Below are 16818 nucleotides of genomic sequence, written 5' to 3' on the forward strand. Positions count from 1 at the left end.
GCCTTTTGCGGTGCTTGGATGACCCCTAGTTCGCATTAAACACCTCCACCCTCCTTCGGTGTGGGGCTCATGATGGCTATGCCCCAGCCCCTGAAGCATTCAAGCTGATTTCTTGCAGCAGCTGGGCACTGTAACAGCTCCAGAGCTGCTCTGTAAAGCATGTAAAAGGGTGTGGGCCCTGCAGCACTACCTGTAGTTTGCATTGTGCGTTGGAAGGCACAAAGTAAGCAGACAGGAGAGGTCAGAATAGTGCGCAAGGGCATAGAAGGGAGCGGCTCAAGAAAAGAGAAGTGGAAACAGACAGCAAACTAGGCTGGAGAGAGACCTGAGACAAAGAGATCTGAATTATACGAGAGCCGACCAGAGGAAACACAAATTATGCAGTCAAGTTTCCCACATTTGGGGAAATCACAGGGGCAGCACACCCAGAGTGCAATGGGTGAGCCTTGCCCTGGGAGAAGCACCTACATGATCATAGTATCTCACCTGGCAGGTAAGTAGGAGTTGGGCTAGAGCTGGGGAGGGTCGCAGCTCGGGCACCCCCCTGTCAAGTGAAGGAGATCCAACTGATGCAGCACAAGGGAACTCTCGAAAGAAGAACAAGGCTAGAGGAAGATCTGAGACAAAGAAATCTGACTTTTACCAGAGCTGACCAGAGGAAAGCACAAACACAGTCCCCCACTACCACAAATAATGCAGTCAAGTTTCCCACATTTGGGGAAATCACAGGGGTCAGCATACCCAGAATGCAATGAATGAACCTCAACCTGGGAGAACAATCTTCATGACCATGGTATCTCCTATGCAAAATAAGTATGATTTGGGATAGAGCTGGGGAGGGCCGCTGCTCAGGCACATCTCTGTCAAGTAAAGGAGATTCAACTGAGGCAGCACAAGGGAACTCTCATCTGGGGACAACAACTGCAGGGAGAACACATATTTTCAGATGAACATGGGAGGGCAGAAGGCTGCCTAATACTGAAGCACCCCCAAACAACAAACCAAATGCAACAACTAGTGCAAGCATTCCTGGGGGAAGGCCTGCAGCAGATGGATTTGCATATGGTGATGTCATCCAAGCAGTGGGTCAAAGTTGACTTCAACCCTCGTCTGCATATGAAAAGAAAAAAGGGATGTGCAGGGCATGGCGGCCTTTTGCGGCGCTTGGATGACCCCTAATTCACATTAAACACCTCCACCCTCCTTCGGTGTGGGGCTCATGTTGGCTATGCCCCAGCCCCTGAAGCATTCAAGCTGATTTCTTGCAGCAGCTAGGCACTGTAACAGCTCCAGAGCTGCTCTGTAAAGCATGTAAAAGGGCGTGGGCCCTGCAGCACTACCTGTAGTTTGCATTGTGCGTTGGAAGGCACAAAGTAAGCAGACGGGAGAAGTCAGGATAGTGCGCAAGGGCATAGAAGGGAGCGGCTCAAGAAAAGAGAAGTGGAAACAGACAGCAAACTAGGCTGGAGAGAGACCTGAGACAAAGAGATCTGAATTATACGAGAGCCGACCAGGGGAAACACAAATTATGCAGTCAAGTTTCCCACATTTGGGGAAATCGCAAGAGCAGCACACCCAGAGTGCAATGGGTGAGCCTTGCCCTGGGAGAAGCACCTTCATGATCATAGTATCTCACCTGGCAGGTAAGTAGGAGTTGGGCTAGAGCTGGGTAGGGTCGCTGCTCGGGCACTTCCCTGTCAAGTGAAGGAGATCCAACTGAGTCAGCACAAGGGAACTCTCGAAAGAAGAACAAGGCTAGAGGAAGATCTGAGACAAATAAATCTGACTTTTACCAGAGCTGACCAGAGAAAAGCACAAACACAGTCCCCCACTACCACAAATAATGAAGTCGAGTTTCCCACATTTGGGGAAATCACAGGGGTCAGCATACCCAGAATGCAATGAATGAACCTCACCCTGGGATAACAGTCTTCATTACCATGATATCTCCTATGCAAAATAAGTATGATTTGGGATAGGGCTGGGGAGGGCCGCTGCTCAGGCACATCTCTGTCAAGTTAAGGAGATTCAACTGAGGCAGCACAAGGGAACTCTCATCTGGGGACAACAACTGCAGGGAGAACACATATTTTCAGATGAACATGGGAGGGCAGAAGGCTGCCTAATACTGAAGCACCCCCAAACAACAAACCAAATGCAACAACTAGTACAAGCATTCCTGGGGGAAGGTCTGCAGAAGACGGATTTGCATACAGTGATGTCATCCAAGCAGTGGGCCAAAGTTGGCTGGAACCCTCATCTGCATATGAAAAGAGAAAAGGGGTATGCAGGGAATGGCTGCCTTTTGCGGCGCTTGGATGACCCTTAGTTCGCATTAAACACCCCCACCATCCTTCGGTGTGGGGCTCATGTTGGCAATGCCCCAGCCCCTGAAGCATTCAAGCTGATTTCTTGCAGCAGCTTGGCACTGTAACAGCTCCAGAGCTGCTGTGTAATGCAAGTAAAAGTTTGTGGGCCCTGCAGCACTACCTGTAGTTTGCATTGTGCATTGGAAGGCACAAAGTAAGCAGACAGGAGGAGAAATCAGGATAGTGCACAAGGGTATAGAAGGGAGGGGCTCAAAAAAAAAGAAGTGGAAACAGACTGCAAACTAGGCTGGAGAGAGACCTGAGACAAAGAGATCTGAATTATATGAAAGCCGACCAGTGGAAACACAAATTATGCAGTCAAGTTTCCCACATTTGGGGAAATCACAGGGGCAGCACACCCAGAGTGCAATGGGTGAGCCTTGCCCTGGGAGAAGCACCTTCATGATCATAGTATCTCACCTGGCAGGTAAGTAGGAGTTGGGCTAGAGCTGGGGAGGGTCGCTGCTTGGGCACCCCCCTGTCAAGTGAAGGAGATCCAACTGAGGAAGCACAAGGGAACTCTCGAAAGAAGAACAAGGCTAGAGGAAGATCTGAGACAAAGAAATCTGACTTTTACCAGAGCTGACCAGAGGAAAGCACAAACACAGTCCCCCACTACCACAAATAATGCAGTCAAGTTTCCCACATTTGGGGAAATCACAGGGGTCAGCATACCCAGAATGCAATGAATGAACCTCACCCTGGGAGAACAATCTTCATGACCATGGTATCTCCTATGCAAAATAAGTATGATTTGGGATAGGGCTGGGGAGGGCCGCTGCTCAGGCACATCTCTGTCAAGTTAAGAAGATTCAACTGAGGCAGCACAAGGGAACTCTCATCTGGGGACAACAACTGCAGGGAGAACACATATTTTCAGATGAACATGGGAGGGCAGAAGGCTGCCTAATACTGAAGCACCCCCAAACAACAAACCAAATGCAACAACTAGTGCAAGCATTCCTGGGGGAAGGCCTGCAGCAGATGGATTTGCATATGGTGATGTCATCCAAGCAGTGGGTCAAAGTTGGCTTCAACACTCATCTGCATATGAATAGAGAAGAGGGGCGTGCAGGGCATGGCGGCCTTTTGCGGCGCTTGGATGACCCCTAATTCGCATTAAACATCTCCACCCTCCTTCGGTGTGGGGCTCATGTTGGCTATGCCCCAGCCCCTGAAGCATTCAAGCTGATTTCTTGCAGCAGCTGGGCACTGTAACAGCTCCAGAGCTGCTCTGTAAAGCATGTAAAAGGGTGTGGGCCCTGCAGCACTACCTGTAGTTTGCATTGTGCGTTGGAAGGCACAAAGTAAGCAGACGGGAGAGGTCAGAATAGTGCGCAAGGGCATAGAAGGGAGCGGCTCAAGAAAAGAGAAGTGGAAACAGACAGCAAACTAGGCTGGAGAGAGACCTGAGACAAAGAGATATGAATTATACGAGAGCCGACCAGGGGAAACACAAATTATGCAGTCAAGTTTCCCACATTTGGGGAAATCACAGGGGCAGCACACCCAGAGTGCAATGGGTGAGCCTTGCCCTGGGAGAAGCACCTACATGATCATAGTATCTCACCTGGCAGGTAAGTAGGAGTTGGGCTAGAGCTGGGGAGGGTCGCAGCTCGGGCACCCCCCTGTCAAGTGAAGGAGATCCAACTGAGGCAGCACAAGGGAACTCTCGAAAGAAGAACAAGGCTAGAGGAAGATCTGAGACAAAGAAATCTGACTTTTACCAGAGCTGACCAGAGGAAAGCACAAACACAGTCCCCCACTACCACAAATAATGCAGTCAAGTTTCCCACATTTGGGGAAATCACAGGGGTCAGCATACCCAGAATGCAATGAATGAACCTCAACCTGGGAGAACAATCTTCATGACCATGGTATCTCCTATGCAAAATAAGTATGATTTGGGATAGAGCTGGGGAGGGCCGCTGCTCAGGCACATCTCTGTCAAGTAAAGGAGATTCAACTGAGGCAGCACAAGGGAACTCTCATCTGGGGACAACAACTGCAGGGAGAACACATATTTTCAGATGAACATGGGAGGGCAGAAGGCTGCCTAATACTGAAGCACCCCCAAACAACAAACCAAATGCAACAACTAGTGCAAGCATTCCTGGGGGAAGGCCTGCAGCAGATGGATTTGCATATGGTGATGTCATCCAAGCAGTGGGTCAAAGTTGGCTGGAACCCTCATCTGCATATGAAAAGAGAAAAGGGGTATGCAGGAAATGGCGGCCTTTTGCGGCGCTTGGATGACCCTTAGTTCGCATTAAACACCCCCACCCTCCTTCGGTGTGGGGCTCATGTTGGCAATGCCCCAGCCCCTGAAGCATTCAAGCTGATTTCTTGCAGCAGCTTGGCACTGTAACAGCTCCAGAGCTGCTCTGTAATGCAAGTAAAAGTTTGTGGGCCCTGCAGCACTACCTGTAGTTTGCATTGTGCATTGGAAGGCACAAAGTAAGCAGACAGGAGGAGAAATCAGGATAGTGCACAAGGGTATAGAAGGGGGGGGCTAAAAAAAAAAAGAAGTGGAAACAGACTGCAAACTAGGCTGGAGAGAGACCTGAGACAAAGAGATCTGAATTATATGAAAGCCGACCAGTGGAAACACAAATTATGCAGTCAAGTTTCCCACATTTGGGGAAATCACAGGGGCAGCACACCCAGAGTGCAATGGGTGAGCCTTGCCCTGGGAGAAGCACCTTCATGATCATAGTATCTCACCTGGCAGGTAAGTAGGAGTTGGGCTAGAGCTGGGGAGGGTCGCTGCTTGGGCATCCCCCTGTCAAGTGAAGGAGATCCAACTGAGGCAGCACAAGGGAACTCTCGAAAGAAGAACAAGGCTAGAGGAAGATCTGAGACAAAGAAATCTGACTTTTACCAGAGCTGACCAGAGGAAAGCACAAACACAGTCCCCAACTACCACAAATAATGCAGTCAAGTTTCCCACATTTGGGGAAATCACAGGGGTCAGCATACCCAGAATGCAATGAATGAACCTCACCCTGGGAGAACAATCTTCATGACCATGGTATCTCCTATGCAAAATAAGTATGATTTGGGATAGGGCTGGGGAGGGCCGCTGCTCAGGCACATCTCTGTCAAGTTAAGAAGATTCAACTGAGGCAGCACAAGGGAACTCTCATCTGGGGACAACAACTGCAGGGAGAACACATATTTTCAGATGAACATGGGAGGGCAGAAGGCTGCCTAATACTGAAGCACCCCCAAACAACAAACCAAATGCAACAACTAGTGCAAGCATTCCTGGGGGAAGGCCTGCAGCAGATGGATTTGCATATGGTGATGTCATCCAAGCAGTGGGTCAAAGTTGGCTTCAACCCTCGTCTGCATATGAAAAGAGAAAAGGGGCGTGCAGGGCATGGCGGCCTTTTGCGGCGCTTGGATGACCCCTAGTTCGCATTAAACACCTCCACCCTCCTTCGGTGTGGGGCTCATGTTGGCTATGCCCCAGCCCCTGAAGCATTCAAGCTGATTTCTTGCAGAAGCTGGGCACTGTAACAGCTCCAGAGCTGCTCTGTATGGCAAGTAAAAGGGTGTGGGCCCTGCAGCACTACCTGTAGTTCGCATTGTGCGTTGGAAGGCACAAAGTAAGCAGATGGGAGAAGTCAGGATAGTGCGCAAGGGCATAGAAGGGAGCGGCTCAAGAAAAGAGAAGTGGAAACAGACAGCAAACTAGGCTGGAGAGCTCTTCTGTCTATATTTTGCAAACCTGCTCTTGTCCTCTCCAGCTGCTCCATGTAGATTTGACGTCTGGAAAGGTGCATAACCCACTGACAAGCAGGCACACTCCTGCATGAGTTTTCTCTCTCACTAGCTGGATGATACACAATCATTTGCATGTGCTCCACCTCTGACACACCACCCACCCAACCACCCAGTGACCAGAGCCACCCACAAGCCAACTGGCTCCGTGATTTAATTTGCACAGTGTAGTCATCCAGGCAGCATGTCCTTCTCAATGGAAGGATCTCTGGTTCCATGGAATCTTCCACATTGGAATGCTGCGGAATAAAAAGGATTTAAATATTCAGCTTGCGAGCATTCAATGTACCTGCGGCTTGGCTTTAGCACATGGGTCTTCATCCTGTGGCCCTCCAGCTGCTGTGAAACTACACATCCCAGCATGCCCTGCCACAGTTTTGCTATTAAGGTATGCTAAAACTGAGGCAGGGCATGCTGGGATGTGTAGTTCCACAGCAGCTGGAGGGTCGCAGGTTGAAGACCCATGTTCTAGCATGCCTGTTCTATGATGCATGTACCGTGATGTCACAATCAGCTTGGAATGGGGTGTCTAGCAGGCATTTGCTGACAGCCACTTGAGGGAGACACACATCAGGAGATGCAGCATATCGGAGGTCTTCGATGCCTTTCCAGCAAATGCACACCACCTGCTGCTGGTCTGGACACAAAACAATGCCCACAATCGAAGTCCCAAAATGCCCAACTACAGGATTCATGTAAGTAGTGAATTTAGGAATGAATTTAGAAGTAGGAAATTAAGTTAGTTCACAAGTACATTCAAATTCAGATCTAAAGTCTAGGTAGGCCTCACGTCCTGGCAGCCCCCAGCACTTAAAAATGTCTTGATTAGAGGTAGAGAATTAAATGTAGATAAAAAGTAGACACAAAATAAGACTCCACAGAGCAGTTATCAGGTGTCTTTATCAATTGTTGCATTTAAAAAATCAAGCAATTAGGGAACACAATGTTGCAACAATGTAACCCTATTTGCAAAATAGTACTAAATAAGTTTGTCGATGTAAGACATGTGCAAAGGCGCATCCAAAACACGCTGGAAAATGCAACTGAATCTGTTTTTGGAGGCTAGAATAGGAAATGTGCATCGGTCCTACAAGTACTGAAAGCTCTTCTACCATCTCCCTTTGTACATTCAAATTCAGATCTAAAGTCTAGGTAGGCCTCACGTCCTGGCAGCCCCCAGCATTTAAAAATGCCTTGATTAGAGGTAGAGAATTAAATGTAGATAAGAAGTAGACACAAAATAAGACTCCACAGAGCAGTTATCAGGTGTCTTTATCAATTGTTGCATTTAAAAAATCAAGCAATTAGGGAACACAATGTTGCAACAATGTAACCCTATTTGCAAAATAGTACTAAATAAGTTTGTCGATGTAAGACATTTGCAAAGGCGCATCCAAAACACGCTGGAAAATGCAACTGAATCTGTTTTTGGAGGCTAGAATAGGAAATGAGCATTGGTCCTACAAGTACTGAAAGCTCTTCTCCCATCTCCCTTTTCAGAAAAGCCATTTAATATATGGTTCCCAGATAGGGGACATATCAGATATTGCCTTTCAAAAGCAGCAAATATCATACCACTTCTATTGCCATCAAAGATAAACATTGATTGTTTTCAGATATTGGATTGAAAAAGCAGTCTTTATTGACATAAAGAAGCAAAAAAACATACATAAACATTACACACATAAGTACCGTGTTGCAGCACAGCCAAAACACAATACAAATGCTGTCGGTATAGTACAGTTCAAGAACTACAGCACAGGCCAGCCTACACTATAAATCATGAACTGCACTATACATTTAAACAATACAATAATACAACAGTTAATAAGGCTATGGGTGTGGAGTGTAAGAGGGTGAAGGAATCACAAGCCCGAAGCTTTATTGAAAGACAGACACATATAAAGGGAGGATTAATAAATACAAAGATATCCTTTACTATAGAATGTAGTCCAATCCGGTCTTTCAACTCTTCCACAACTGAAAAACGGATAGTGTTCCCAAGCCTTCCATCCTGGAATATCTTCAGTCTCTCGCCAATGAAGAAAACAATCCCTCCAGAAGACTCTTCAACCACGATACAAGATCACAGCCAAAAGGGCGAGAAGCAACTACACTTGCGTTTAACCAAAATGGCTAAAACTTAGTGAAGGAAAGTGCAGTGCACCAAAACATAAGCTGACACAATCATGGAGAATGCGCCAGCATATATGCTCTTCTATCTATATTTTGCAAACCTGCTCTTGTCCCCTCCAGCTGCTCCATGTAGATTTGACGCCTGGCAAGGTGCATAACCCACTGACAAGCAGGCACACTCCTGCATGAGTTTTCACTCTCACTAGCTGGATGATACACATTTATTTGCATGTGCTCCACCTCCGACACACCGCCCACCAAACCACCCAGTCACCAGAGCCACCCACAAGCCAACTGCCTCCGTGATTTAATTTGCACAGTGCAGTCATCCAGGCAGCATGTCCTTCTCAATGGAATAATCTCTGGTTCCATGGAATCTTCCGCATTGGAATGCTGCGGAACAAAAATGATTTAAACATTCAGCTTGCTAGCATTCAATGTACCTGCGGCTTGGCTCTAGCACATGGGTCTTCATCCTGTGGCCCTCCAGCTGCTGTGAAACTACACATCCCAGCATGCCCTGCCACAGTTTTGCTATTAAGGTATGCTAAAACTGAGGCAGGGCATGCTGGTATATGTAGTTCCACAGCAGCTGGAGGGTCGCAGGTTGAAGACCCATATTCTAGCATGCCTGTTCTATGATGCATGTTCCGTGATGTCACAATCAGCTTGGAATGGGGTGTCTAGCATGCATTTGCTGACAGCCACTTGAGGGAGACACACATCAGGAGATGCAGCATATCGGAGGTCTTCGATGCCTTTCCAGCAAAATGCACACCACCAGCTGCTGGTCTGGACACAAAACAATGCCCACAATTGAAGGCTCAAAATGCCCAACTACAGGATTAATATAAGTAGTGAATTTAGGAATGAATTTAGAAGTAGGAAATTAAGTTAGTTCACAAGTACATTCAAATTCAGATCTAAAGTCTAGGTAGGCCTCACGTCCTGGCAGCCCCCAGCATTTAAAAATGCCTTGATTAGAGGTAGGGAATTAAATGTAGATAAGAAGTAAACACAAAATAAGACTCCACAGAGCAATTATCAGGTGTCTTTATCAATTGTTGCATTTAAAAAAATCAAGCAATTAGGGAACACAATGTTGCGACAATGTAACCCTATTTGCAAAATAGTACTAAATAAGTTTGTCGATGTAAGACATTTGCAAAGGCGCAAACAAAACACGCTGGAAAATGCAACTGAATCTGTTTTTGGAGGTTAGAATAGATGCAGGATCAAGTAGCTCAATGGGTAGGGTATTTGATTAGAATTCAACAGGTTATAGGTTTGAATCCTGGGTATGATAGCTTGAGGTGTTATTTAATAAAGTATGTTTATATATTAGTCACACATGGTTTACTTGTACAAATGGCATGTCACCAGTTAGTGCTGACTGCTGATATGCCATTTGCACAAACACGCCATGTGTGACTATATATGCATTTAAGGAGGGCACCCCGGCAATACCACAAACCATTGAGTGTCAAGTATACTAGATATATCTTCATATCTCATGTGCTTTCTCTGAGACCAATCTTGTTATGCCCCTTCCCCACAAGGCATGCGCCTTTTGTCCATATTGCAAAAATGGGGAGGAGGAGGAGGGGGGGGGGGGGCATATAATTATCTGTCACAGGGCACCAAAAAGTCTAGTTATGGCTCTGGTATGCATTATGCATTCTGGCAGACCATATCTCCAACACTGGCTGGTTGGAATAGAAATCCGGTTATCTATGTGAGCAAATGACCATCAACGATTTACTCTCAAACACTAGAAAATGGACAAAAATGGTCCCCTAAACAAATTGGTTAAATTTTGGGTTTAACCAATTTGTGTAATGACCATTTTTGACCACTTTTCTAGTGTTTGGGAGCAAATGGTTAATTGACATTTGCTCCTATACATTACCAGATTTTCATTCCATCCATCCAGACTGGATAGATAGCCTGACAGATAATTGTGTAGTGTACGCCCAGGATAACTGTCAGTTGTGCTTTCTTTTATGACGGCACATAAATGGGTGGGCAGATCCAGAGCAAGCACTGCCCACTCATGCATAGTTGTCAACTGATGTGAAGTTCCAGTGGGCAATCTCAGTTATAAAGAAAAGTATCTGGAAATTGTCCCTAGTTTAAAAAAAAAATTAAAAAAAATTGATCAACTCCATTTATTTAGTATGATATCCCAGGTGATAGGATGCCGGCAGTTAGAACAACATACTTTATTAAATAACACATCTCAAACTACCATACCCAGGATTCAAACCTATAACCTGTTGAATTCTAATCAAACACCCTACCTATTGAGCTATTTGATCCTGCATAAAAATTGTGAACATTATATGAAGCTATTGGTACTTTGAAAAAAAAAGTATCAGCATTACAACGCAGCAGATCCATGCAGTTTGCAGTCACACACTACATGTATCTGCTCAGCCACAATGCTGATTATTTCTTCACAAAGTACAAGGTGAGCTCCAAACAGAATTCTCTAGCTTAGAATTATGCCAAACCTAGAAGTCGGGCCCCCCACCCTGGGATCCCCCAGAGGGAGGCCTGCACCGTCATGCGGCAGGCTTGTCCGTTTTGGAAGCAGGCTGATGGGCAGCCCAGGCTTGCTTCAGTCTGGGCTTGGCAGGTCTGGAAGCATGAGCTTGCTTTGGGTATGCCTTACCTTGGGTACGCTTTACCTTGAGGATGAAAGGGCCAAGGGAAAGTACTTTTAGCCTTCTGCGTGGTAGGAGTCATACTAGGTAGGCAAGCTGTTTTAGCAGTAGCCAGATCAGCTACAATCTTATTGAGGTCTTCTCCAAAGAGAGTGTCTCCCTTGAAAGGAAGCACCTCCAGGGTTTTCTTGGAATCCATATCCACCGACCAGGATCTCAACCAGCTGTATAAAGTATTACCTTGGAACTGGCTCTCCACTCCCCATTATCTGGTTATCATGGCTTCCTCCGCCAGTGTCCAGACTCGCTTGCTGAAGCTCGGCCACTTCTTCCTAGCAGCAGGCTCCTGGATCACTGGGCAGCAGAGGTGCTTGGGAGCCAGAAGGGGGCGGAGCAATCAGGCAGGCAGTTGCAGTGCTGCCCAGCTATCTGTGGTGTGAGAAGAAGCAGGGGCACCCCACCGCTTGCAGTGCTGCAGCTAGCGGTGGTGGCAGCGGCGAGGCTGCTGGGCTGGGTCTTGAAAAAGGTGGAAAGAAGGGTGTTACGGCATGGAATGTACAAACTGCGAGACCCTGCTGGTAGCGCCTTTGTCTATTTAGTAGGAAGGGCACGTAACAGCCGGAGGGCAATGGAGGAAGCCCCTTTAGGGCTGGAGCCCGGCGGCAACTGACTCCGTTGTCTCTGGCAGTTCCGCCCCTGGACTAGAGGAATGGTCAAGAACATGGCAACATTTAATGCCAAAAAATGCAAAATCATACACGTCTCAAAAATACAAAGGCTAACTATAATATTAAGGGCATTATAATGGCAAGAGGAAAGCTATCTAAGTATTACTATTTCAGGTGAGCAATGTAACAAAGCAATAGGAAAGGCAAGTCAGATGCTTGTTTGCATAGGTAAAGAACCAGTAGCAGAAAAAAGTAATACAGGTTGAGTATCCCATATCCAAATATTCCGAAATACGGAATATTCCGAAATACGGACTTTTTTGAGTGAGACTGAGATAGTGAAACCTTTGTTTTTTGATGGCTCAGTGTACACAAACTTTGTTTAATACTCAAAGTTATTAAAAATATTGTATTAAATGAACTTCAGACTGTGTGTATAAGGTGTATATGACACATAAATAAATTCTGTGAATGTACACACACTTTGTTTAATGCACAAAGTTATAAAAAATATTGGCTAAAATGACCTTCAGGCTGTGTGTATATGGTATATATGAAACATAAATGCATTCTGTGCTTAGATTTAGGTCCCATCACCATAATATCTCGTTATGGTATGCAATTATTCCAAAATACAGAAAAATCCGATATCCAAAATTCCTCTGGTCCCAAGCATTTTGGATAAGGGATACTCAACCTGTAATGCCACTGTATAGGTCCTTGGTACAGCCACATTTAGAATCCTGTGTTCAGTTCCAGAAGCCATATCTCAAGCGCCTTGAGTCCTGTTGGAGAAAGAGCACTATATAAATAAATAGTATCAAAATTTGTTTCACGGCACCCCTAGGCCAAAGTTTTTTTTATTGAGAAATTCAGAAAAAAATATAAAATTAAGTAAATTGTGTTTATAGCATGTCATCCTCAGGTTCAGTTATGTTGTGAGGGAATGGTTTTGCCAATTTAATAAAGTATAAATAATTTTAATTGGTCCTGGACCACCAAACTTTGCTACCAGTGCAAGAACCCCAGTTTGGAAACTACTGCCATAAAATAAACCTTTTTTGTTTTTTTTAAACTACATGTAATACACCTTAGATCTCAGTTCCTAAAAGGTTTTAAACCCTTGCATACAGTAAACTACACATATTTAAAAATCCTACACCGGGCACAAGTGCTCACGGGCCAATTTCATGGCAGTCTCGGATAGGAGGGCATTGTGGATTCACCAAGGGAATGCTGATGCTGACTCCAAGAAGCCTCTTCAAGATCGCAGGAGCAGAGTCCTCTGCTTCTGCCAAATCCACTGCATGACGCTGGGGCTCTCTTGCAGGAGCCCACACCAGTGGGGGGCACCAGGGGCGGAACTACTGGCAGGGCAGGCAGTGCATTGCACTGGGGCCCCGCCGCACTCAAGGGCCCACAGCCGCCGGCATTACAAAGAGTCACAATGACTCATTGTATCATGCCGCAGCCGCACACCAGCGCTCCCGTCGGGTCTGCGTCCTGCGACTCCCGCCGCCCGTCGTAACGAACAGATCAGGCCAGGGCACTACGGGCAGCAGCCGCAGCACCAGACACGCTGCCGCCTCTGTAACACACGAAGAGGGAGGAGGGTCGCTTGGAGATGAGAGGAGCAGCGGCACGGGGGGGAGGAGGAGGAGGAGGGAGGTGAAGGAAGGAGCCGCAGCAGCGCTTTGTTACTGGTGGAGGCGCTGCTGCTGCTGCCCCTCTGCTTCACTATAGGCTGTCTTCCGAGAACAGCCTATAGTGAAGCAGAGGGGCAGCAGCAGCAGCAGCGCCTCCACCAATAACACAGCGCTGCTGCGGCTCCCTCCTCCACCTCCCTCCTCCTCCTTCTCTACTGCCCGGGAATCGTCAAGCTGCACGAGGAGCCTGAGCCAGCGGAGAGGGTAAGTATAATTCTTCTTTCTTTCTTTCTTTCTTTCTTTCTTTCTTTCTTTCTTTCTTTCTTTCTTTCTTTCTTTCTTTCTTTCTTTCTTTCTTTCTTTCGTCTCTTTCTTTCTTTGTTGGGACTGCCTGCCGCTATGTGTAAAAAGGGGGAATCTGCCTGCCGCTATGTGTAAAAAGGGGGAATCTGCCTGCCGCTATGTGTATAAAGGGGGAATCTGCATGCCGCTATGTGTAAAAAGGGGGAATCTGCCTGCAGCTATGTGTAAAAGGGGGGAATCTGCCTGCAGCTATGTGTTAAAAGGGGGAATCTGCCTGTGTCACAACTGAGGGCCTGAGCTGACGGGAGGCAGCCTCAGTTGTAGGGGCTGAGATGTACCGGAACCTGGGAGGTTGTATCAGACCCCTGGACATGTAAGTAACATGAATAATAACTGCCCGAAGGCGTGACCACGACAACTTGGATAAAAGTCAATGATGTTTATTATGACAACTCCGCAACACAGCAGCAGTAAAAGAAAACGTAAAAGTCAGCAAAGAATAAATACAGTTCCTGGGTACTACAGGATGGCAGGAGCCACAGGGCACTGGTAGTGTGAGATAGTTCTTATGATCTTCTAGATGGAAAGTCCTTACCAGGCCCGACTGTAGCAATGGAGATAACCCAGGATTGTGCCAGCTGGTGTTCCAGGAAAAGCTGGGTTGCTGAAGATAAAACAGCTGCTGTGGATACTGGCTGGAACCAGACTGTTGTTAGCACGGAGTGGATACTGGCTGGAACCAGTTAAATAATAAATGAACTTGGGAGCGATGAAATATGAACTGAAATGTAGAACTTGAGAGCGGAGAAATAATAATACCGGTGGAGAGTGGTAAAGTGTAGAAAGGACACCGGCCCTTTAAGGGAAGCTGTACTCTGCTGGAAGCTGAGCTGGGAGCAGGTAATGTTGTAGCTGGAAACAGATGAATCCACAATGGATTGGAGAGTCAGGCTACACCGCAGGTGGAATGCTGGTGCGGGTCTCTATGGTGGAAGTCTTGAGACAGGAGCTGGAACCTGGAAGACAATCACAGGAGAGAGACAAACAGGAACTAGGTTTGACAACCAAAGCACTGACGCCTTCCTTGCTCAGGCACAGTGTATTTATACCTGCAGCAAGGAAGGGATTGGCTAGGCAATTATGCAGATTAACAATACTGACAACAGATTGGAGGAAATGATCAGCTGACAGAATCCAAGATGGCTGCGCCCATGCAGACACTTGGAGGGAAGTTTGGTTTGTAATCCATGTGGTAATGAAAACAGTAATGGCGGCGCCGGCCACTGGAGACAGGAGACGCCAGGCTGACAAGTGCACATCCAACCACGCGGACACAGCGGAGGCCGCGGCTGACGTAATCGCCACTCTGACACTCTGCATGCAGAAGCTCAGGGACGGCGGCGGAGGCCGCGGGAGACGCCATGCCAGATGTAATATGGCGCTTACTGTGACAGCGTCCCAGAGTGACAGGAGAGGATACAGGAATGTACACATCAGGATAACAGATGGAATCCGGTCCTGGAGCGCTGAGCCAGCCTTAGGAGGCATCTGATGGGTAAGAAATGGCGTCCAGATACCCGGATCGTGACAGCACCCCCCACTTTAGGAGTGGCCCCAGGACACTTCTTTGGCTTTTGAGGAAACTTGGAATGGAATCTCCGGACCAAGGCAGGAGCATGGACATCAGAAGCATTGGTCCATGAACGTTCCTCAGGACCATAACCTTTCCAGTCAATAAGATATTGTAGTTGACCGTAACGGTGACGTGAGTCCAGGATCTTGGCCACTTCATACTCAACGCCTCGTTGAGTTTGGACTTTCGGAGTTGGAGGAAGTGAGGAATGAAACCGATTCAAGATCAGCGGTTTCAACAGGGAAACATGGAATGTCCTGGGTATTTTTAAGAAGGGAGGCAACTGGAGTCTGTAAGCAACAGGATTGATGACTTGTTCAATCTTGAAAGGACCGATATAGCGAGGTGCAAACTTCATACTGGGAACTCTTAACCTCAAATTCTTCGTGGATAACCATACCCGATCACCCACCTTGAGAGCAGGAACTGCTCGACGCTTCTTATCCGCAAACTTCTTGTACCTGAACGATGCCTTGAGCAGAGCTGATCGTACGCTCTTCCAGATATTGGCAAACTGATGCAAGGTGATATCCACTGCGGGAACAGAAGTTGCTGGAAGCGGTTGGAACTCAGGGACTTTAGGGTGGAATCCAAAGTTAGTGAAGAATGGTGTTGAAGCAGATGAAGAATGATACTGGTTGTTATGACAGAACTCGGCCCAGGGAAGTAATTGAACCCAGTCATCTTGAGAGGAGGACACATAGATGCGGAGGAAGGCCTCCAAGTCCTGATTCACCCTCTCGGTTTGACCATTGGTCTGAGGATGGTAAGCCGTGGAAAACTTTAGCTTGACTTGGAGGACTTGACATAAACTTCGCCAGAATTTGGCTGTGAATTGAACTCCTCGATCTGAGATAATTTCTTCAGGAAGACCGTGGAGTCGGAAGATCTCTTGTATGAATACTTGAGCCAACTTGGAAGCTGACGGAAGACCGGTGAGAGGAATGAAGTGTGCCATCTTGGTGAACCGGTCAACTACCACCCAGATGGTATTGAACTTGTTGCACATGGGTAAGTCTGAAATGAAATCCATCGACAAGTGGGTCCATGGTCGACGGGGAACGGATAGTGGAACCAGTTGCCCCGCAGGCGACTGGCGGGATACTTTATGTTGGGCACACTTTGGGCAAGATGCAATAAACTCCAAGACGTCCTTTTTCAGAGTTGGCCACCAATAGGACCTAGAGATAAACTCCAGGGTTTTTTGGATACCTGTATGTCCGGCAAAACGGGAAGCATGGGCCCAATGCATGAGCTTCTTCCTTAGCATCGGCTTCACAAAACTTTTCCCTGATGGGGGCGTAGAGTCCATCCCTACCGTGGAGAATGCCAACGGATTTATAATAGGATGCTTGTCTGAAGACTCTGACTCATTTTCTTGCTCCCATGAGCGGGAAAGGGCATCGGCCTTGCGATTCTGAGAGCCCGGACAGAACTAGAGTTTAAAGTCGAACCTGGAAAAGAAAAGTGCCCATCTGGCCTGACGAGGGTTGAGACATTGTGCGCCCTTCAGGTATAAAAGGTTCTTGTGGTCTGTAAGTATGGTGATTGAATGAGAAGCTCCCTCCAACAGATACCTCCACTCTTCTAGAGCGAGCTTGATGGCTAGCA

At 47.1% G+C, this 16818-nt stretch overlaps 9 non-coding genes and 1 pseudogene across 9 annotated transcripts; all 10 read right to left on the reverse strand.

Moving 5' to 3' along the window:
• Window positions 1-338: 338 nt before the first annotated feature.
• LOC134952314 (U1 spliceosomal RNA) lies at window positions 339-501 on the reverse strand. Its single transcript, XR_010184867.1, has one exon. It is a non-coding gene; the product is annotated as a U1 spliceosomal RNA (small nuclear RNA).
• A 152-nt stretch (window positions 502-653) lies between these two features.
• LOC134951093 (U1 spliceosomal RNA) lies at window positions 654-817 on the reverse strand. The gene has a single exon (XR_010183895.1). It is a non-coding gene; the product is annotated as a U1 spliceosomal RNA (small nuclear RNA).
• A 671-nt stretch (window positions 818-1488) lies between these two features.
• Window positions 1489-1651, reverse strand: LOC134952277 (U1 spliceosomal RNA). The gene has a single exon (XR_010184837.1). It is a non-coding gene; the product is annotated as a U1 spliceosomal RNA (small nuclear RNA).
• A 152-nt stretch (window positions 1652-1803) lies between these two features.
• Window positions 1804-1967, reverse strand: LOC134951944 (U1 spliceosomal RNA). The gene has a single exon (XR_010184583.1). It is a non-coding gene; the product is annotated as a U1 spliceosomal RNA (small nuclear RNA).
• A 674-nt stretch (window positions 1968-2641) lies between these two features.
• On the reverse strand, window positions 2642-2804 carry LOC134952211 (U1 spliceosomal RNA). Its single transcript, XR_010184783.1, has one exon. It is a non-coding gene; the product is annotated as a U1 spliceosomal RNA (small nuclear RNA).
• Window positions 2805-2956: 152 nt separating this feature from the next.
• On the reverse strand, window positions 2957-3120 carry LOC134950509 (U1 spliceosomal RNA). The gene has a single exon (XR_010183416.1). It is a non-coding gene; the product is annotated as a U1 spliceosomal RNA (small nuclear RNA).
• A 692-nt stretch (window positions 3121-3812) lies between these two features.
• Window positions 3813-3954, reverse strand: LOC134952720 (U1 spliceosomal RNA; annotated as a pseudogene).
• A 152-nt stretch (window positions 3955-4106) lies between these two features.
• Window positions 4107-4270, reverse strand: LOC134951094 (U1 spliceosomal RNA). The gene has a single exon (XR_010183896.1). It is a non-coding gene; the product is annotated as a U1 spliceosomal RNA (small nuclear RNA).
• Window positions 4271-4945: 675 nt separating this feature from the next.
• On the reverse strand, window positions 4946-5108 carry LOC134952212 (U1 spliceosomal RNA). The gene has a single exon (XR_010184784.1). It is a non-coding gene; the product is annotated as a U1 spliceosomal RNA (small nuclear RNA).
• A 152-nt stretch (window positions 5109-5260) lies between these two features.
• On the reverse strand, window positions 5261-5424 carry LOC134950693 (U1 spliceosomal RNA). Its single transcript, XR_010183568.1, has one exon. It is a non-coding gene; the product is annotated as a U1 spliceosomal RNA (small nuclear RNA).
• Window positions 5425-16818: the final 11394 nt, after the last annotated feature.

This window comes from Pseudophryne corroboree, chromosome 8 (assembly GCF_028390025.1).
Source record: "Pseudophryne corroboree isolate aPseCor3 chromosome 8, aPseCor3.hap2, whole genome shotgun sequence".
NCBI classification, from domain to species: domain Eukaryota; kingdom Metazoa; phylum Chordata; class Amphibia; order Anura; family Myobatrachidae; genus Pseudophryne; species Pseudophryne corroboree.